General features: G+C 39.2%; 1 protein-coding gene across 1 annotated transcript in view; it reads right to left on the bottom strand.

Annotated features, from left to right (window-relative positions):
* LOC132871725 (receptor-type tyrosine-protein phosphatase S-like) overlaps positions 1 to 21340 on the bottom strand; it is a 328962-nt gene extending 307622 nt beyond the window's left edge. The window contains exon 1 of the mRNA XM_060906174.1: positions 21242 to 21340. The gene's annotated coding sequence lies outside the window, so the exon portion shown is untranslated. The remainder of the gene's footprint in view (positions 1 to 21241) is intronic.
* Positions 21341 to 22811: the final 1471 nt, after the last annotated feature.

Here is a 22811-nt window from a genome sequence, read left to right as displayed (position 1 = left end):
GATTTGGACCGGACACCGCCAGTTGGTGATCCCTGATTTACAGTGTTCATTCATTCATCCTTGGTAACTGCCTGGTCAGGGCCACAGTGGTTTCAATTAGGCTACTTATGTTTTTACTCTGTTCTGTTTAACAAAGTACATTTGTTCGAAAATACAGTGAGCAGGTGCAAATAAAACAATAACCACACATCTCTATTTGAGACTGATTATGAACTCAAGCAATGTCACTGAGTTTGAGGAACTGTCAGGGCCAGAATTCACAAACTGCTACCATTTCTGTCTTTGCTCCTTTTTTTTTTTTCCAGTGTTTCCCAGTGTTTACAGGTACCGGTAGCATAGAGGTTCGGGTGGTATATTTAAAGGTAGACTGCCTTTCAGATTTTTCAAGTGTAGTTCATACAAACAATTTTCACTGACAACCAATTATTTTTGTTTAGTGGACTGAAAGCCACTGAATTGGAATCACAGACTTCCAATTTTATTAGGTTTTTTTTTAATAGAACAATTAATGAATTTAGGGCCACGTGGCCCTAAATTCTCCGCTATTTTTTCCTGCTTCACCATGACCCAATTCAAGATACTATGTCATGCATCACATGGTGGGTTTTCCCCGTTCGCTCAAGGCATTGTAGGATACAAATTTGAAACAGGAAAGAAAAACGGAGGACACAAATGAAAATATGAAAGAAAGACCGACTACAGTAACAGAAAGCAAGAAGAAAAGACGTTATGTTGCAAAGGAAAGGAAACACAGGACCAAACTAATAACTATCAGCAGTCAGCAAGCACCTCGGTGTGATCACAGGGTTTCCCATACATAGACCATTGTGTGGCGCAGCGCCACACAATGGATTCCTATCGCCACACAATCAGACTCGCGATTTTGAAAAAAAAAAATTTCCGTTGCGTATCGTTCCGTTCATTCATAGTGCTCTTTCTTCTCCAGCCTTCCCAATTCGCCTTCCGACCCCTTATTTTAAAAGGTAGCCTACGTCGTGCTCGTGATGAGCTTTATCATAGCCTTCTTGGCTTACAGGAAACGGACATCCCTGAGTCAGGCTATAAACCAATTTTGATGCATACAGTAGCAGCTTGACGCGAGGAACCGGCCTTATTGCATTATCCCGTTTATCCCGCTTCAGCAATGACTTCCCTTACGATAGGGCACTTGAGGGTTTTTTTCAGGAAGCCACGCAAAATTAAATGTTCTGATAGGGCATGCAGGCTTTGCACCAATTAGGGTAATGCTTTTTTATTATTGTTAGTTGCCTTGGTGTTGCCTTAAGTGGTTTCTTACATCTAATTATGATATTTTATTTTATTATTATTTTGTTACATTATACTATTTATTTCATTTTAGTATTGGTTGAGGTAAGTGTTGAGTTCAATATTTAAAATAAAAACCTCCAGCTTGTTTTTTGCAATTTATTCCTTGAATGTCAACTAAAGAATGATTCAAAGATTGCCACCAAAAAGGCAAAAAACTAAGGTCAAAACCAGAGATGCACCGATTGACCGGCTGCCGATCAGAATCGGCCGATTTTCACGTGATCGGCCATGACCGGCGACCGGCCGGTCAAAATTAAAATATGCCGATTTTCTGCCGATCAAAACTTGTGTATCACATAGAGATGAAAGTGGAAATACTCGTAATTCGCAACTAAAAAGACTGCAGCCACACTGGCAGCTTGAACATGCTTTCTAGTGCGATTGTGCTGCGCTTGCGCAGAACAGTGTCAGTCCTACGCGCCTAACGAGAAACGGCGCGCGCGCCGTTAACAACAAAAAAAAAATATTCACTATATTTGGATATGCAAATATAGTGAATTTTTTTTTGTGCCAGATATTGGATGTGAAAAGAAGAAAAATGTTTGTGGTTGTGTGAATTTCCCATTACAGGAATTAATACGTTAGCCTATTACCAAACATCTAGTTAGATTTGTACAAAGAGAGAGAGAGAAAAAAATGTCTTTTTGTTTGTTTTACAACCTTGGTTGCACTTGATTCCATTGGAAATTACTCTACAAATACACATTTGACAAAGATGATAGAATGGCTATGGTATAAGTATGACTGGAAATTATTTTTGTATTTTGATACTGAATGAAGAAATGGGTTGTTCTATAAGGCATAAGTTTTCAGATCTAAATAGGCTTATGAAAGTGTGTTCCATAGCAGCAGGCAAATAATATATGAGGGGGGAGTTGTTTTTGTGCCAGATATTGGATGGGGAAAGAAAAAAATGTTTGTGTGAATTTCCTATTTCAGGAATTAATATGTTAATACCAAACATGAAGAAAGATTTTACAAAGAACAATGTCTTTTTGTTTGTTTTCAACCTTTGAGGTGTTGAAAATTTATTACTGAAAATCTGGCAGAATGTTCTATTAAAGAAAAGATAAAAAGAAAAATAGTCTTTGTGTGTGCTGTGGAGTGGTTTGAAAAAAATGAAATCGGAATTGGCCAAAATCGGTATCGGCAGGTCACACTCCATGGAAAATCGGAATCGGCCCAAAAAATTGCAATCGGTGCATCTCTAGTAAAAACTAAACTTTAACTTCAATTTTGGTGAGTAATTTTCATAAATTTAAAAGACAGGTTTTCCACCAACATCAAGCCCAGCAAACTAATGGCCTGCCCTGTAATGTAAAGTTGGCTCGAGGAATGAAACCAGGCAGGGTTCTGGTAAAAATTGTTTTAGCTGTCTTCTCTTAAAGAACTTAAAAGAATTTAGATTGAACTGAATAATCTCAACTGCTTCTTGTAGCTTGAAAATAGTCCCAGCAGGTGACTCTGAAGAAAAATACTGTGTGTTTGAACACCGCCCGCTGTAAACACTCTGCATACACCCCAATGACCAACTCCACCGACTGCCACGACACCACCGCGCATGATTCCCTCATCGGCACAGTGGAGCACCACAAATTGCTACCTGGTCTGTGGGAAACACTGGATCAGCTGTTCATTTAGCGACAGAATGATGTAACTGTCAGTGCACGGTCAAGGTAAACCCACGCATGCGCACACGGACTTCCTCTGTCTGCTTGACTGCGCAAAGCGAGCGATTTCATGCGCATTATTTGCTCGGGAATCCCCTCAAATTAAATAACTTCCCAGCCACAGAATGGCCTGATATTTTGTGAGATATTACAGAAATAAACATATATCACAATGACCAAATTTCAGACGGAACTAAATTTAACCGATTTTATGAAATCGAAAGGCCGTCTAGCTTTAATTTCTTTTAAAAGGACTTTGTGTTTAAATCCAAATGCAAATAAAGCTATGGATATTTCGAGTACTAAAGAGATACAGGTACATATAGTGTTACACCCTGACTCAAAGATCTACAAGAACACACAACAACCCAAAGTCAATGTGGCTAACAAAAAGAAAAATAAAATTAAATTAAAAATGTACTGATTTAAAGTAGGAGTTTTGATATTTTAATGTCATAGTTAATAAACAGATATTCAGTTAGCTGTTAGGAAAGATTGAAAAATCTTTTTTTTTCCCAGTGCAAGTAAAAATGTCTTCCTTTATACGTGTGACACATAACATGGAAAAATAATGAACAGAAATATTAAATGCACGGTCAAATCTTTACTGAATGTCAACTCAATATTTCAGCCTGCAGCTCTACTGTAGTAGTGAGCACTCTGGAGATTTAACTGTGTTTCAAATTCAAACTTCATTTATAACTTCAATTTATAAGCAGCACAGAGTTTAGGAGTGAAAATCTCACCGGATTAACAGACTTTATATGACTTTATATTCTCACTAACAATGCAGGCTGATGATAAACTGTCAGTACAGATATTTGTAATAGATTTACCCAGCCAGTGAATGAAAACAGAAATTAATCTTTCAGTCTAAACTGAAAAATGTGTGCAGTGTTGCTTCAGGTGCAAAATGGGCTTTAACCATAAAACCTCTTACCACAATAGGGTCATTCTTCTTTTCAGTTCCTTTTTATGGTTTCCCCCCAAATTCATGTAGAACATATGTATGGTTCTTGGATACTGCTGCAATCTGAAGACTTTAGCAGTTGATTTTACAGTTTCAAAATATGTAAATTATTAAAGACAATTTAGAGCAAACTGCAGTATTTCTGCTACAGTTTATTTTTTTTTTGCGATAATAACTGCAATATTTCTCCTCGTCTAAACTCCTTGGCTTGTATTTCGATCATACGTTATCATGGGACAGCCCTGTGGAGGATGTCTGTGAAGGTTCTTAGTCATCCAGGTCATCATAAACCATAGGTGCTTAAGAAGGCAACTGGACTTGCTTGAAATTCTTGAAGACGTTTCACCTCTCATCCGACAGGCTTCTTCGGTTCTGTCTGACTAGTGGGAAGTTCCAGGTATTTATCCTCTAGTGGACCAAAAGCAACTCTAAGGAGAGTCGTTGAGGTCACATGGGTCATTGACCCTCTCGGTCATCCTGTAGGTGTCAGGGTCACTGGAGGTCGGGTGTGAACGGTGTTAACAGCCTAGAGGGTTGTTGGGTCATTGGCTCTCTCTGCCATCATGTGAGTCATTGAAGTCAGCTGAGTCTTGGTGTGGATGTGTATTCAGTTTTCTGGGAAGTGTGCCAAAGACTGCATTGTAGGTGGCTGATAAAGTAATGTCTCAGACCACCTCCTCTGTTCAGTGATGGTCATTCCAGGTTGACAAATTACCATTCACACCTGGCCTCCAGTGAACAACCCATGTGACCTCAACGACTCTCCTTAGCTTTGCTTTTGGTCCACTAGAGGATAAATACCTGGAACTCCCCACTAGTCAGACAGAACTGAAGAAGCCTTTTGGATGAGAGATGAAACGTCTTCAAGAATTTCAAGCAAGTCCAGTTGCCTTCTTTAGCACCTACAGTTTAGCCATGTGGAGTATATGATTAAGAAAATCACAAAAAGGTGAGGTCTTTTGAAGCGTTACAATAAATTTCTTTTGTTAAGAGCCAGGCAAACTTTTTTTGACACCCTCATCCAGCTCATCGTGGACTATGGTGCAACCGTCTGGGGAGAGACCTTCAAGAAACTTCTGCTCCAGAAGCGTGCTGTGAAAATCATCGTGGACGTGGCATGGGACCATCCATCTGAAAGCCTTTTAAAGGAACTTGATATCGTGCCATTCCATACTTGAGTAAAATGCATGAAATGCGCCTTAGTGTAAAAGGTCTGTCAACTTTGTGGAGGTCCATGGAAGGAACACTCGACATGCGAACATGAACGTTATCCTGCCGCGTTTTTAATCAAGAGCTTCAGTTTTTGAGATTTGTAAATTATTGCATTCGGTTTTTATTTACAATTTGTACTTTGTCCCAACTTTTTTGGAATCAGAGTTGTACAAATTGTAAATAAAAACGGAATGCAATAATTTACAAATCTCAAAAACTGATATTGCATTCACAATAGAACACAGACAACATATCAAATGTCGAAAGTGAGACATTTTGAAATTTCATGCCAAATATTGGCTCATTTGAAATTTCATGACAGCAACACAGCTCAAAAAAGTTGGGACAGGGCAATAAGAGGCTGGAAAAGTTAAAGGTCCAAAAAAGGAACAGCTGGAGGACCAAATTGCAACTCATTAGGTCAATTGGCAATAGGTCATTAACATGACTGGGTATAAAAAGAGCATCTTGGAGTGGCAGCGGTTCTCAGAAGTAAAGATGGGAAGTGGATCACCAATCCCCCTAATTCTGCACTGACAAATAGTGGAGCAATATCAGAAAGGAGTTCGGCAGTGTAAAACTGCAAAGAGTTTGAGCATATCATCATCTACAGTGCATAATATCAAAAGATTCAGAGAATCTGGAAGAATCTCTGTGCGTAAGGGTCAAGGCCAGAAAACCATACTGGGTGCCCGTGATCTTCAGGCCCTTAGACGGCACTGCATCATATACAGGCATGCTTCTGTATTGGAAATCACAAAATGGGCTCAGGAATATTTCCAAAGAACATTATCTGTGAACACAATTCACCATGCCATCCGCCGTTGCCAGTTAAAACTCTATAGTTCAAAGAAGAAGCCGTATCTAAACATGATCCAGAAGCGCAGACGTCTTCTCTGGGCCAAGGCTCATTTAAAATGGACTGTGGCAAAGTGGAAAACTATTCTGTGGTCAGACGAATCAAAATTTGAAGTTCTTTATGGAAATCAGGGACGCTGTTTCATTCGGACTAAAGAGGAGAAGGACGACCCAAGTTATCAGCGCTCAGTTCAGAAGCCTGCATCTCTGATGGTATGGGGTTGCATTAGTGCATGGGGCATGGACAGCTTACACATCTGGAAAGACACCATCAATGCTGAAAGGTATATCTAGGTTCTAGAGCAACATACGTATGCTCCCATCCAGACAACATCTCTTTCAGGGAAGACCTTGCATTTTCCAACATGCCAATGCCAAACCACATACTGCATCAATTACAGCATCATGGCTGCGTAGAAGAAGGGTCCAGGTACTGAACTGGCCAGCCTGCTGTCCAGATCTTTCACCCATAGAAAACATTTGGCGCATCATAAAACGGAAGATACCGTACGACAAAAAAGACCTAAGACAGTTGAGCAACTAGAATCCTACATTAGACAAGAATGGGTTAACATTCCTATCCCTAAACTTGAGCAACTTGTCTCCTCAGTCCCCAGACGTTTACAGACTGTTGTAAAGAGAAAAGGGGATGTCTCACAGTGGTAAACATGGCCTTGTCCCAACTTTTTTGAGATGTGTTGTTGTCATGAAATTTAAAATCACCTAATTTTTCTCTTTAAATGATACATTTTCTCAGTTTAAACATTTGATATGTCATCTATGTTCTATTCTGAATAAAATATGGAATTTTGAAACTTCCACATCATTGCATTCCGTTTTTATTTACAATGTGTACTTTGTCCCAACTTTTTTGGAATCAGGGTTGTATTTCGTAGCGATATCATTTTTATTTTCTAAATATTTATCAGTGGGCAGCACGGTGGTGTAGTGGTTAGCACTGTCACCTCACAGCAAGATGGTCCGGGTTCGAGCCCAGCGGCCAGCGAGGGCCTTTCTGTGTGGAGTTTGCATGCTCTCCCCGTATCCGCATGGGTTTTCTCCGGGTGCTCCAGTTTCCCCCACAGTCCAAAGGCATGCAGGTTAGGCTAATTGGTGGTTCTAAATTGACCGTAGGTGTGAATGGTTGTCTGTGTCTCTGTGTCAGCCCTGTGATGACCTGGTGACTTGTCCAGGGTGTACCCCGCCTTTCGCCCATAGTCAGCTGGGATAGGCTCCAGCTTGCTTGCGACCCTGTAGGACAGGATAAGCGGCTACAGATAATGGATGGATGGATGGATGGATGGATGGATATTTATCAACATACCACCATTGTGGCATGGGAGCCTGTGATTGGTGGATAGCCAACAAATGGTGTCTCCCACTGGTTGTAAATCGTGACATAAAAATCGTAAACACATACGGGACCCACTGATTGGCAGTTCACATACGTACTGAAGCCAAGCAAAGACATCTGGAATCTGTTGCTGTTGTCCGAAGAAAATTACAGCTAAAAAAGCTCTACTACCAGATTACTTGACAGTCTTAGTCAGAAAGAAGCGAAGGATAGACATGCACAGAAATTAGAGTTTATTAGCGGTTCTGATCTGTACAAAATTCCTCGAAATGACTGGAGTGACGGTGCAGATTTGTGGCCTAGCGTTAGCATTAGCTACATTTTGGAATATACCTTCTTGTTCCCGAAAAGTCCCGACATGGAAGAACAGTTAAAAAAAAAACTACTAAAGCAAAAAAACCTCCTTTGTGTAAAGACTTTTTCCTGACATCAGCTTTTGGGAACAAAATGTTGTGAAAGCCAAAGCATTTACTCTCAAAAGGCTCTGACCTAAACTGTGGGCTGGATGGTAAACTATTCCTGCCCCTCCATGTCTCAGCAACCCCAAGGACATGTAGTTATACAGCTATCTGCACTCTATCATTTATACAGTGATGCTTATTATTGTTAAAAACAATATCTGAAGTGTTATTATTTGTAAAATAACAAAATATATTGCTCTCGACTTTCAAACAATATTGTAAGATTTTATTTTAATTTTATCTAATAGTGGATGGTACAATAACTACAAACATTAACAGAATCAGTACATTTCAGTTGTAGCTGTACTCACACAATAACTATAATCATTCTTGTAAGAATAATTTCAATAAACGATTAATGTTCAGTTCCCTTTTCATTAATTCTTGATTCAAAGGCACAGCTGTGTCACACAGGTTGATCAGTGTGTACGGAACAACAACAATTTTATCCAAAATAGTTTTTCCTGCCTGAGTCGATTTATTTCCATTACACGTGTGCAGCTGTTGTAAAGTTCAGTGTGTGTGTGTAGAACTCTCTTGAACTGTAGGCTCATTTCTACACTCTGGTTCCACAGTGACATTTTGCACAGGACTGTGTTCCTTTGATAACAGAAACAAAGCTCCAGCATTATTATTATACTCATTAAAAACTCTACAGCTTAATATACCCTAAATTATTCATTCCTCTGTGACTAGAACTTCTTTCTTTCTGAATACGTGTACATATATTGGTGTTATGGTTTTGTGGCTTTATGATAATTATGCTGCTTCACCTATAAAAAAAAAATCAACTGCATTCTATCCTCCAAAATAAAATAAAGCTCTGGGCAAGTGGAATTAATTTTTGGGCAAGGATGTTTTGGATGCTGCTTGTCCATTGGGCAAGTAAGGCTGGGAGATTTTTTTCAAGGACTGCTATTAAAGTGGCCAGTGAGTGTAGTGTACCCTATAGGAGGACTGTGGCTATAAATGGTCACATCATCATAGTGCAATATATTCTTTACTATATATATATATATATATATATATATATATATATATATATATATATATATATGAGACAAAGATATTATACTTGGTCATTTATTTATTGAGAAAAATGATCCAATATTACATATCTGTGAGTGGCAAAGGTATGTGAACCTCTAGGATTAGCAGTTAATTTGAAGGTGAAATTAGAGTCATGTGTTTATGTGTTTTCAATCAATGGGATGACAAACAGGTGTGAGTGGGCACCCTGTTTTATTTCAAGAACAGGGATCTATCAGAGTCTGATCTTCACAACATGCTTGTGGAAGTGTATCATGGCACGAACAAAGGAGATTTCTGAGGACCTCAGAAAAAGCGTTGTTGATGCTCATCAGGCTGGAAAAGGTTACAAAACCATCTCTAAAGAGTTTGAACTCCACCAATCCACAGTCAGACAGATTGTGTACAAATGGAGGAAATTCAAGACCATTGTTACCCTCCCTAGGAATGGTCGACCAACAAAGACCACTCCAAGAGCAAGGCGTGTAATAGTCGGCGAGGTCACAAAGAACCCCTGGGTAACTTCTAAGCAACTGAAGGCCTCCCTCACATTGGCTAATGTTCATGAGTCCACCATCAGGAGAACACTGAACAACAATGGTGTGCATGACAGGGTTGCAAGGAGAAAGCCACTGTTCTCCAAAAAGAACATTGCTGCTCATCTGCAGTTTGCTAAAGATCACGTCGACAAGCCAGAAGGCTATTGGAAAAAAATGTTTTGTGGACGGATGAGACCAAAACAGAACTTTTTGGTTTAAATGAGAAGCGTTATGCTTGGAGAAAGGAAAACACTGCATTCAAGCATAAGAACCTTATCCCATCTGTGAAACATGGTGGCGGTAGTATCATGGTTTGGGCCTGTTTTGCTGCATCTGGGCCAGGACAGCTTGCCATCATTGATGGAACAATGAATTCGGAATTATACCAGCGAATTCTAAAGGAAAATGTCAGGACATCTGTCCATGAACTGAATCTCAAGAGAAGGTGGGTCATGCAGCAAGGCAACAACCCTAAGCACACAAGTCGTTCTACCAAAGAATGGTTAAAGAAGAATACACTTAATGTTTTGGAATGGCCAAGTCAAAGTCCTGACCTTAATCCAATCAAAATGTTGTGGAAGGACCTGAAGCGAGCAGTTCATGTGAGGAAACCCACCAACGTCCCAGAGTCGAAGTTGTTCTGTATGGAGGAATGGGCTAAAATTCCTCCAAAGCGGTGTGCAGGACTGATCAACAGTTATCGGAAACGTTTAGTTGCAGTTATTGCTGCACAAGGGGGTCACACCAGATACTGAAAGCAAAGGTTCACATACTTTTGCCACTCACAGATATGTAATATCAGATCATTTCCCTCAATAAATAAATGACCAAGTTAAATATTTTTGTCTCATGTGTTTAACTGGGTTCTCTTTATCTACTTTTAGGACTTGTGTGAAAATCTGATGATGTTTTAGGTCATATTTATGCAAAAATATAGAAAATTCTAAAAGGTTCACAAATTTCAAGCACCACTGTATATATAAAATTTTAGTCTCACACAATTATTTGCGAGACATAATACGAAAATTTAGCCTAAGTGAATCCCTGTGGAGTTCTCTTTTAATTTTAGTCACACGTAAATGGCTCTCAAGTTGCTTTTAATCACGTTACTGTCCTCGTCTTAGTCATCGGAAACAAAGTCGTCAATGAAATGAAACCCACTGAGTGCTTCACTTCACCGGAGCATGCTGGCTACCAAATGAAAACGCATGCTGATACCTTTGTTCGAGTGGAACACAAAAAAAACAGATTGGGCTATATTTTTAGGCGGCCACAATGCACCATCCTCTTGATGTTGTATTACAGTAAACGCAATTGCTTTAGGAGCTTGTATCAGGATCGGGTTGCACTGCAGAGACAGAGATCCTGAATCTCAAAGGGAATTATCAAGAGTGCTAAGAGGCACAGATCTCATTGAGAATAGAAAATAGCTCCCTCAATTGTGCGCGGACACACATCAGTAATATTAGATGTTATTTCCTGGGTCCACATAAGTCTTGTTTAAGGTCTTTACTGCAAGGGTTGATCTGTGAAGAGCAAATGCTGTGCAATGACAAACTATTGATCGCAGTGATTGATGGCATGAGGGGGCATCTACATCACAAAAGAAGAATCGATAGCGAAAAAGCTAAGAGGACGGAAATGTACAGAAACGCAGCTTGGACCGTTTTGCCATTACTTATGACCCCAGGAAGTAGCCAAAGGTCTCCAATCAGTTTTCCAGCTGCTCAAAGCTTGCGAAAAACCTTTTAAATATGCTTCATGATCATGAATTTATGTCATGAAGTCATTCTGCTGCAAATTAAAAAGTGACTATTCATCCTTCAGATCTGACAAGCTCACCGTTGGCCCATTGATTTTTTTTGTTGTTGTTGTTTTGAGGAAACTATATAAAAACAGCAAGCTCTGAAGAACAAAAATGCAAGCGAACAGAGCAATGGAGCATTGGCTAGGCACAATAACCTCGTGGAACGAAAGGTTTTTTTTCTCGTCGTCTTCTTTCTTCTGCAGAAAACTTCATTGAGAAAGCTGCTTCAGTCATGACAAGGGAAATGCAGCATCCATTCTGTGCCTTTTATATGGTGAAGCGCCCTCCAAGGACTCCCTACGCTCATGTAGACTGTAAAGGGTTCTGACTGCAGGCTATGCGTCATTCTCTTAGAGTTCAGCCAGACGGAGCAAAGCTTCGCTCAAATATTAAGAAAATTCTCGTCATGGTGTGAAACAGCAGCGTTCAGCATCCACATGAATGCGATGCTGTTGTCCAAACAACTTAGATGAATCGGGGTATGAATGAAACTCTTTCTTTCTGCTTTCACTAGAAAAGTGTTTTTATTGATCGAGCTCGGCTAAAAAGTAATGGACTTCTACACACCTATCCATGTACCACTAGTGGAGACACATACCTCCTCATACCTCCTTCTACGTCTATAGGTGAAAATAAATAGAACCCATAAACCCAGATGTAAATGGATTGGGAATGAGTTTCTTTCAAACCCAATCAGTATTCATAACCTATAATAATAACCCTAATATATACTCAGCAGGTCGACCTTGTATTATAGAATTATTACAAAACCCATTTCCAGTGAGAAGCGCTACAATAATATCCACACGTTCAGCAGGTCTACCTTTTCCTAACCGGTGTAGAATACTGGCAGCCATCTTATCACTATCTCTCACGCCATCTCTCAGCGCTGTCAATCAAATTCCTCCAGACACTTCAATCAGCCAATCAGATTCTCTGCATGCAAGCCAGGGTGGTGAAGTGGCAAGGCTGCGGTATTCAAGTGACATTTCAAGGTGCCATCTTAAGATTTGTTGAGATTTGATGGACCGTTCTTACTCTGGTGCATTCTGGCAGTGTGAACATTAAGAAAAAAATAAATAAATAGTGCTTATGATGCCTAATTTACACTTAAACACTTAGCACAAAGTGTGCTAGACATTCACCACATTTTTATTCTCACGCAGGAAACTGTCACAAATGAACGCACAACCAAATTTAGTCTGATGTTTGAAATCAGTACGAGAACGTCAATGCTATATTAACAACAAGACATACAAGAAGCTATGTGCTCATCTATAAAATAATCTATTTCCATTTCCTTTCAGAGAGAAAGCTGACTGCATTATTCATAAGCGTGTGCTGTTCTTCTCAGCACTTATAACGTTCTAGCAACTACAAATCTTATAGTATACATCTCTGTGGGTGCGCTTTCTTTTGCTCTGCTGTTACCTGTTGTTGTGATTGATGATATGTGTTGCTCGCAGTTTCGTTTACGAGGCTATGGCGTTTTGTCACAAGTTAGTCTTATAAAACTTGGTAAACGGAATCATTTGTTTTCTGACTGCTTCACGGCTTGTGTTCATAGCACTATAGCGTACTAGCGCTTCCACTATTCCCCGTGCTCTTCCTGTTCTTATTATAACTACCTTACACTTCTGCCTTCGAGTACTTTTAGCTCCTTTAACAACTGTGTGATAGGATTGTAATCTGCCTCATTTGTTGCTAAATTGAAAAGCAAGTGTAAACAAAGGACATCACAAGATGACCAACCTGTTTACAAGGAGTTAAGATCTCTAAAAATGATAATGCTGCTAACAGTGAATAAAGCTTGGAGGCGTAACGGCCAGTTAATGTCATGCTAATGGTCTCCATTAGTGCCCTTTTCACTAGTTAATGGTTGAGTCTATTCACTATTAGATCCAATTAGTCTTTTTTGGCGGGGTGTAGGACTTATTTTCAAACAATGCACAATGTCAACAATAAAATGACGTGATCTATTTTTAATGCATTGTGTGCTTGTGTTATCAGTCGGCTTCATATCGAGGTGTCTAGAAACACAAGACACCTGACATCACTCCATTTCCAGATTTACGTTCTTTGTATCTTTGTCCGGTAGCTTCTGTCCGCAGACCACAGATGAGTCTATACACTCACCGGCCACTTTATTAGGAACACCCATACACTCCACCTGCTGTTTGATGCAGTTCTCTAATCAGCCGATCCCTTGACAGCAGTACAATGCATCGAATCATGCAGATACAAATCAAGAGCTTCCGTTAATGTTCACTTCAAACATCAGAATGGGAAAAAATGTGATCTCAAAGTGTGACTTTCTTTCAACTGTGGCATGGGTGTTGGTTTAAGCCAGATGGGCTGGTTTGAGTATTTCAGAAACTGCTGATTTCCTGGGGTTTTCACACCCAAACAACAGTCTCTAGAGTTTACACAGAATGGTGCGAAAAACAAAAAACACTGAGTGAGCGACAGTTCTGTGGGTGGAAACAAACGTCTTGTTGATAAGAGAGAGAGGTCAGAGGAAAATGGCCAGGTTGGTTCAAGCTGCCAGGAAGGATATAGTACTAACTCATAGCAACTCTTTACAACCGTGGTGAGCAGAAAAGCATCTCAGCAGGCAATACCAGAAGAGCACATTGGGTTCCACTCCTGCCAGCTAAGAACAGGAATCTTAGAATCAAAAACAAGTTCCTATTAAAGTGGCCGGTGACTGTATATGGAAGTGAGAAAATGGTAACTCTGACTGGTTGTGCGCATGTCTTTGAGTCTATATATGGATGTCCATCTTTCGACGTACAGTATATAATTTTTTAAATTGCTCCTTCACTATTTGTGAATAGTGCACTGTGTACTTGTATAAGGGCAGAAGTAACCTACACCAGATTGATTTCAGACTCTTAATAGTGAGTGCTCTGGAAACACATCATTATGATCTGCTGTCACATAAACAACCGAAACAAATTATCTAGCATCCTGAAACCACATTAACCATATTGAAAGCTACTGTCTGTATTACATACATCACTAACAAGGACCTCTTTGGTTTATCTTTTATTTATATTTAAATAGGAGTGTGACATCAGGAAATTTTGAGCTAAAAGAACTCACTATGCATTACAGGTAATATTATAGTGAGCTGTACAGAGAACAGAATTTGTCCACTTTGAAATCCAAACTAGCTGCATCCTAAATCGTGCAATATATAGTGAATTCATGTCAACAGATTTTGTTAGCAAGCTAGCTAGCATGAGCTATCCTGATGAGACTTCTAGTTCACATTCATCCATGTTTATAAAGCTAGTCAAAGCTACATAAGCTAATCTAACAGGCTTTCTGAGTACAAGGTAAAGCCTAGGTCACAACCGGACGTACGATTTTTTTGGCCGTGCGATTTTTGGCGTTTCCCAAATCGCTGCGTTTTTTTTGTTCATGGAGAAAGACGCACGTAGGCCGTAAGTTTGTCTTGCAACCTGAAAAAAAACGTAAGCGGCCGTAGAGTTTGTTTGACATAACAAAGAACCTCTGCGGCCGGTCTGCGGCCAGTCTATGGCTCGAAAATCAGCACGTCACACGCGCGCCCTCTGTGCGTTTCTTGCGTTTTTTCCACGTTGACCGGCTGTAGGAGCACGTACGGCCGGTTGTGACCTAGGCTTTAGTCATATCTATACAGGATCATGACTAAAGCTTGCCAAATAGCTACAGAAGCTAACCTGACCAAATTTTTGAGGGAGTTTTTAAGTCATATTTGTAACAGGTTTATGTATACTTTTCATTAAAGCGAGCCAATTAGACAACATGAGTAAATCTGACAGGATTTCTGAGAGAATTATTAGGTCATATTTATTTAAAGGAAAAATGGTAATGTTGACTAAAGCTAGCTAACTACTGTAGCTACACGAGCTAACCTAACAGAATTTCTAAGCAGCAATTTAAAGTCATATCTACAAAGGTTTATATTTTGACCAAATTTTTAGTAAAAAGATATACTTTTACTAAAGCTAGCCAATTACACTACCGTTCAAAAGTTTGGGGTCACTCAGACAATTTTGTGTTTTCCATGAAAAGTCACACTTTTATTTACCACCATAAGTTGTAAAATGAATAGAAAATATAGTCAAGACATTTTTCTGGCCATTTTGAGCATTTAATCGACCCCACAAATGTGATGCTCCAGAAACTCAATCTGCTCAAAGGAAGGTCAGTTTTATAGCTTCTCTAAAGAGCTCAACTGTTTTCAGCTGTGCTAACATGATTGTACAAGGGTTTTCTAATCATCCATTAGCCTTCTGAGGCAATGAGCAAACACACTGTACCATTAGAACACTGGAGTGATAGTTGCTGGAAATGGGCCTCTATACACCTATGGAGATATTGCACCAAAAACCAGACATTTGCAGCTAGAATAGTCATTTACCACATTAGCAATGTATAGAGTGTATTTCTGATTAGTTTAAAGTGATCTTCATTGAAAAGAACATTGCTTTTCTTTCAAAAATAAGGAAATTTCAAAGTGACCCCAAACTTTTGAACAGCAGTGTATCTACATAAGATAACTTGGCAGGGGTGGCATGGTGGTGTAGTGGTTAGCGCTGTCGCCTCACAGCAAGAAGGTCCTGGGTTCGAGCCCCGGGGCCGGTGAGGCCCTTTCTTTGCGGAGTTTGCATGTTCTCCCCGTGTCCACGTTGGTTTCCCCCAAAGACATGCAGGTTAGGTTAACTGGTGACTCTAAATTGATCGTAGGTGTGAGTGTGAATGGTTGTCTGTGTCCATGTGTCAGCCCTGTGATGACCTAGCGACTTGTCCAGGGTGTACCCTGCCTTTTGCCCGTAGTCAGCTGGGATAGGCTCCAGCTTGCCTGCGACCCTGTAGAACAGGATAAAGCAGTTAGAGATAATGAGATGAGATAACTTGGCAAAAATTCTAAGAGGATTAGGTCATATTTACCTCCGCCAACTTTGTTGGAGGAGGCTATGTTTGTCTGTCTGTTCCCATCGTAACTCAAAAAGTAGTGAACGGATTTTAATGAAATTTTGAGGAAAGGTGGGTCATGAGCCAAGGAACAATTGATTAGATTTTGATGTAAATCTGGATGTGTGGCTTGGAGGACGTAACTCAATCAAGTGCCCTTTTAGGGATAAACTGTAACTAAAGCTAGTCAACCAGCTACATGACATAGCCTGACAGGATTTCTAAGAGCAGTTTAAAATCATATCCATATCTATGTTTATGACTTTTACTAAAGCCAGTCAACCTCCACAGGATTTCTAAAAAGATTATTAGGTCATAATTTCCACTAAAGCTAGCAAGCTACTTTAGCTACATGAACTTACCTGACAATATTTTTTAAAAATCATGTTCTTAAGTGTCCATAATCTTCACTGCTAATGCTAGCTAGATGGGTAACCCAAGATATAACCAGTGTTACAGGCTTCGACATTAACTTTTTAATCCACTTATCCAGTGGGAAAAGCAGCAAGATTTTTCACTTGCTCTAACCATAACCTTTTTATTACTGTGTATTTACTAGTTCAATGAAAGAAAAATGGTTAACAAAGTTTATCAAAAAGCAGGTATAGTTACGATAATCATGATGCTTTAATGATTTATAATTTTTCAATAAAACTCAAACTTTAACTGTAACAATAAACAAAATGTATCCAATGTGCATGTGTTGTTAGAACCCATTACCTGATCTGCAGTTTTAAGAGTTAGACTCAACCAAATTCAAAGCTTCTGGAGGAAATAAAGTTAAATCTTAATTAATCCAGAAAAACTTCAAGTATAAATTAAGTTAAAGACAGATTAGAAAACACTGTGGTTACCAGGTGAAAGGAGACTCTTTTTTAGCTACTTTGGAAAGAGCTCGCGTTTCCTTTACATATGTTTGGACTGTTTGATTTCTATTCCTTCTCATCTTTTTTGGGACCGGTATTTTTTTCCACTTTGTTTCAATGAAATGAAATTGAAAGAAAACAAGTTGGACATGATAAGGGTGGCAGAATCACATTGCGAATGAATAGTTGAGTTCAGGTACTGTCGTAAAATTCCCACAAAATATTTTACAACATTTGTGATGGTTAATGTGAACAATAAAAAAGAAAAATACAATTATTGTCTGAATGAAATGAAGATTCACCACAGATATTTATTTTATTGAGGTAGCTGATCACCATTTCTCCAATAATAATCTATAATTAGATATTACGACGTGGTTATTTTGACACACGCACCTGCTATACTCCGCTTCCCCGGAATTTCGTAAACAATAACACTGCCGGATCACTGAGGGGATTGAACTCGTTTTGTTGGAACTTTATTGATGTAACTCTTGAATAATTACTATAAAAACAGTGATTTTCAACAAATATTCAACTTGTCCTGTCAAGCAGGCAGATGCGGATTTAACTTGTCTGGACCAAACATTTGGTGGTCCTGGACAGTCAGACTACCATTAATGTCGAGCCGTGTTACATATGGATAAAATTAAAGAGCGTTTGGTGCACAGACCATTATTCTTTTTGGTGGCCAGGGTTGTAATTCGAGCAAAGTATGATATTCAGAGCAGTGTGTCTAATTAGATATCATCTTTTTCTTTTCTTTTCCTTTAATATGCATAAATACAGAAAGCATTAGCAGTTCAACAGCTCGGTCCTATTTTAAGATGTGAAAGTATCTCTGCACCATCCTACAGTATGTAAATATTGCCCTTGTGTTCTTAAGAGATGTTGGGGCCACTGCAGCACAGATCTCGAGTTTTTCTCTGCTTTTCTTCTCTCCTAGGCGATCAGTAATGCGCTTCACAGCGCCCACCAACAGAAGATCAAAGACCGAGGAATAAATTATTCCTCACACATCACAGTCACCACATTTATAATGCTTGGATCAGATTCTGGAAAATGGATTAAGAAACCAGGGGTGTCTAATGCATATTTAAGGAAAACTTTAATATTGAATTTACAATAATTATCGAATGGGGTGGGGTGGGGTGTTTCAGCATTTGTTAATTAAAAGCTTGAAATGTAAATGAAGTTTCAATTTTAATGCTGGCATGCTGAATAAGTTAGAAGGCCTCAGACACATGCGTTTCAACTCATTGATTATTCACTCGACAGTGTTACAGTGGTAACGAAGAGTTAAGGAGGAACTAGAGGAAGCAGGTAATTAAGCCTGACTGATTGCAATGATGTGACCGAGAGAGAGAGAGAGAGAGAGAGAGAGGGCAATACCCAAATTCACATACATAAAAGTCCAAAAAGCTTTTCAGCAAAGCTCCAACCTGAGCCGTGTCTCATTTATTTCATTTTAGCAGCGCAGTCAATCAAAAGCTCTGTGGGCTATGGTGGCTTCCCAAGTCAGGTGGTACATCTGCTTATTAAAACAGTTTAGCTATATATCCAGTAACGTCATTTCAATCCTTTTGTTCTCTATATGGACAGATGGCATCTACGGCTCGAGAATTTGTGAACGTGAGACGGCTTGATGACTTCTGCACTAGTAACCATAAATGAAAACTAAGACTACATCTGCCCACATTGTCATCCATTTTTAATGACAACTATCTTTTGGTCAATAATGTCCATCCTTTAATTTCACTTTTAAGTCATTATGAGTTTTCTATAAGCTTTTTTTTTTTTTTGCACATACAAAAATGTCTACACATACACCAACTACTATTAAACATTTTTACACTTGGCTGTTGTGCAAATGATTCTACAAATACTAATGGAGGCACTTGAAAAGATTATGACGTCTCTCAAAGAATTAGTTTGGTCGGTGCTCATTCGATGATGTCATCCCGTCTTTGGTCATTCATTCATTTTCAATAACTACATCATCCTGGATCCAGAGCCTATCGTTGGAAAACACCAAGGTAGCAAGTCAGGAGAATATACCCAGGGATACCAGTCCATCACAGGAGACTGTGCATTCACGTTTAAGGACAATTCAGCCTAGCTAATCAGCCGACGAGTATCATTTTGGGACGCACGTGGAAACCCAAGCCCGGGAACGAACCCTGAAGCTGCGAGGTGACAACGCTACCTGCAGAGCCACCATACCTCCCAATTTTTTTATCTATTCACCAAATAATAGCTGATGAAAACAGAATGACAAACATACACAGTGAATTTGGGCATTTGGATTTGGAAAGATAGTGAATCGTGATTAACCTCTTCCTTTCCTCAGAGACGGTTTCATTCCTTCTCTTAATCATTAGTATCCAAATGTCAGATACTGGATGTATGTAACCTTATCATTACACCAGCACTCATCTCGTTATGGTGATGCGAAAATAGTTGCTACGCGTGATAGAAGCTTGTTGTGAGATTCTGACAGGATGCTCACCCACGCGCATACCACAAATAGCCCGCTGAAAATGTTATAAAAAGTCTTAAGGCCCACTCTCTACTGATTTTCATCCATCCGGCCTCAAACCACACCACTTTGAATGAGTAATCTGCAAAAAGGTGAGTGGAGAAAAAAAAGGACTGAGGAAGCAGGAAAGTGTCCACGCAAGCGTAGGATAGTGTGAGTTTCTCAAGACACAATGCGTTTTAACTCCTGAAAGATTATTATTAGCGCTGAGATATGCGTGTCTGTCTCTGACTAGGACACACAAGAAAAAGCTCTGGAAAGATCTCAAATTGCCACTTACTCCAAGATCTAGGCTACAATAATGATTTAAAAAAAAAACCTCAGCACACACCCACTGATGGAGATACAGAAAATACTAGATGCATATAGCTTTAGGAGTAGGCATGTTGTTGAAAAATAAATAGAAGGCAAAAACCTGAAGCGATCGTTAAAACAATTCCAATTTAGCCTGGAGATTTCTAAAAATGATTTCTCCAGCCTGGAAATGACATGTTGTTAAAATAAAAACGTGACACCTTTTCGTTTGTGAGCAGTAAAGCAATTTGGTATTGCGTCCTGATATACAGAGGTTATTATTGTCACGAAGCAAACATTACCTCTGTATTAGGAGTGTGTATATATGTGTGTGTATACTGGTGCATATCACAACGGCAGATTCGTTCTAAATGAATAATGTTTGATTTCTTTGTCATAACCTTTTCGCTCTGATATTTCATTTCTGAAGTAACAACCGGGACCCGTACAGATTGTTTGAGATATCTGAGCCAGATTATAAACGAAATGTTTTGTGTAATATTCATATCCTGACAGTGACATTGGACACGTTTTGGGTAAACTAGTCTGTGTAAAGATCACCGTATTTACTAACATCAAGAAAGATAATATGGATCTGCCTGGTTTGTAAAACCTAATAAATATAGATCAGGTTCATTACTTTTACGTCAACCAAATTGCAGATTCATCTGAAATATTTCTCTAAGAAGAAAAAAAAATTTCTTTTTGACAGATCAATAGGAGACAATGAACCCTTGAGGTAGGAGTTATAATTTCTGAATAAACAATAAAGAGCTCATACAGCAGTGCATTAGGTTACTGATTACTGTGTTACATGCATGATCTTAAAGATATTATTTTTATATAGCTATAAGAAAAAAACACACACACACAACACGTTTGAAAGGAATCATCCTACTGGTTTAACCTGAATGCATGTAACTTCAAATTGCATGGAAGGAAAGCCAGCGAGAGCAGAAGTTAATGGAGTCTGAAATGAAGTGGAATTGGAACAAAAGGCCCCGCGCTGGAAAGCGCTCATGAGTGAAGCTCCCCGGTGGATTACGGTAGAACAATGAGAGCTCGCGCGCGCTGCTGGGTGGCAAAAGCACCGGATGCGACTGACAGACAGACAGACAGACAGCAGCGCGCGCATCCTGGCGTGCGCACTGCAATGCTGGATCACATGCATCAAGAATAAGGCTCGCGCGTCATGCATGCTTCAGATAAACCTGTGCAAACTCTAGAGAGTAAAATCCACGCGGAATCAGGGTGGGGTGCATGAACTAAACATTCAAAACACAACCATAACTTGGTGCGTTAGATATTGCATGCATTTTGTTTTGAATTGCATGAAAAGAGGTCTTACCTTTATTGTTGCTCCGTTTGCAGGGTTGGGATAAATTCATGTGTGCTCGCGCTTCATGTTCCTCAGCACGAGATCGTAAATTCCGCGTATCCGGACACCAGGACTGAGACTGAGATGAGACTGAGACAGTGGAGTCGCAGGTGAAACCTCTTTTCGACACCGTTATCTCCGCGCCCCCATTTTCCTGCACGAGCTTTCTTCGGTTGCGCGCTCGAGGCGAGAATAGGAACAGGAGGAGAAGAGGTGGTTGATGTCATCGATAGTCCCAGGTTTTAAAAAAAAAACCCTCTCTCCTCCTTGATTCCCTCCCTCCCTTACCTCCAAGCCCCGCCCTCTGTTTAATCTCTTCAGTCACGTGACAGAAGGCGCTCAGCATCCTCAGGAGAGGTTTTGAGGAGCAATTAGTGAGCTCCGAATAGAATGAAATGAAATGAAATGAAATGTTTCAACATTAAACATAATTTGCACTATTCCGCACTACCTCATCTTAACAGCTGCTGGTTTGTTTATACTGCTTATTTCATGTTTCATGTTTATCTGCCACTGTAAAAAAAAAATGTCCGTAGAATTAACAGTGAATTTATGTAAAATCATGACATAAAAAAAGTGTAAATACAAAAACAATGAAGCAGTGTGTAATTTACATCAATGTACTGTAAAACTCCTAACCAAATACCACTGTTAATTTAACAGTAAGAATTTGTTGAATGAATTGATCATATTTTTTGTAGAATTTACAAATTGTTGTAGTTTAAGCACAGACAAACTGTAATACTAAAACAGAATGTGATAGTTAAAATTACATCATTGCCCTGTTAAAAAAATTTTTTAAAAAAATGTCAGTAGAGGCTCTCCGGCACATTTCGTAAAACTCTAAATCAAATAAAATATCTGTCTAGTAGATCATTGCTTGTAATCATCATTTTGGAGCCACAAAAACCAATAATCGAGAACACTCGCAATTCATTCCTAGATGCTTTTTTATTGTACAATGAATATCTGTAAAATTAACAGTTATGTATTGATTATTGTACATTGAATACCTGTAAAATTTACATTTAGTTATCATTAATTGTATGGAATCCCAGTGAAATGTACAAGTTATTCTGTAATGCTGTGTACATTCCACTGTATTTTTAACAGGATTATTCTGGCAACCACAGCTGCCAGTATTTTTCTGTAAAAACAACGGATATATACCTCAAGTGCCCTTGACTGTTTGGTTATTTGAACCAATTTGTGTGTGTGTGTGTGTGTGTGTGTGTGTGTGTGTGTGTGTGTGTGTGTGTGTGTGTGTGTGTGTGCGTGTATTAGGGTGCATCAGTTGCCCCCTAAAAATGAAAAGTTCCTCCGATCATGATGCATTTTTGTTTTTATGTTACTTTTGGTAAGAAAACACACTGGGTGAAATATTTTGACAAAATTCAAAAGTTTAATGGTGGCACCAGGAGCTCAAAGTTATGGAAAAAGCTGCTATTTTATGACTTTTATGACAAAATTTCGATCACTTTTCATGAAACATTATGGCACCTTATAGAGTATACCAAATATCTTAGATACTGTAGACAGT

The sequence above is a fragment of the Neoarius graeffei genome, chromosome 23 (genome assembly GCF_027579695.1).
Source record: "Neoarius graeffei isolate fNeoGra1 chromosome 23, fNeoGra1.pri, whole genome shotgun sequence".
Taxonomy (NCBI): domain Eukaryota; kingdom Metazoa; phylum Chordata; class Actinopteri; order Siluriformes; family Ariidae; genus Neoarius; species Neoarius graeffei.
Note: the sequence above shows the minus strand (reverse complement) of the source record. Positions and strands in the feature narration are given on the sequence as shown.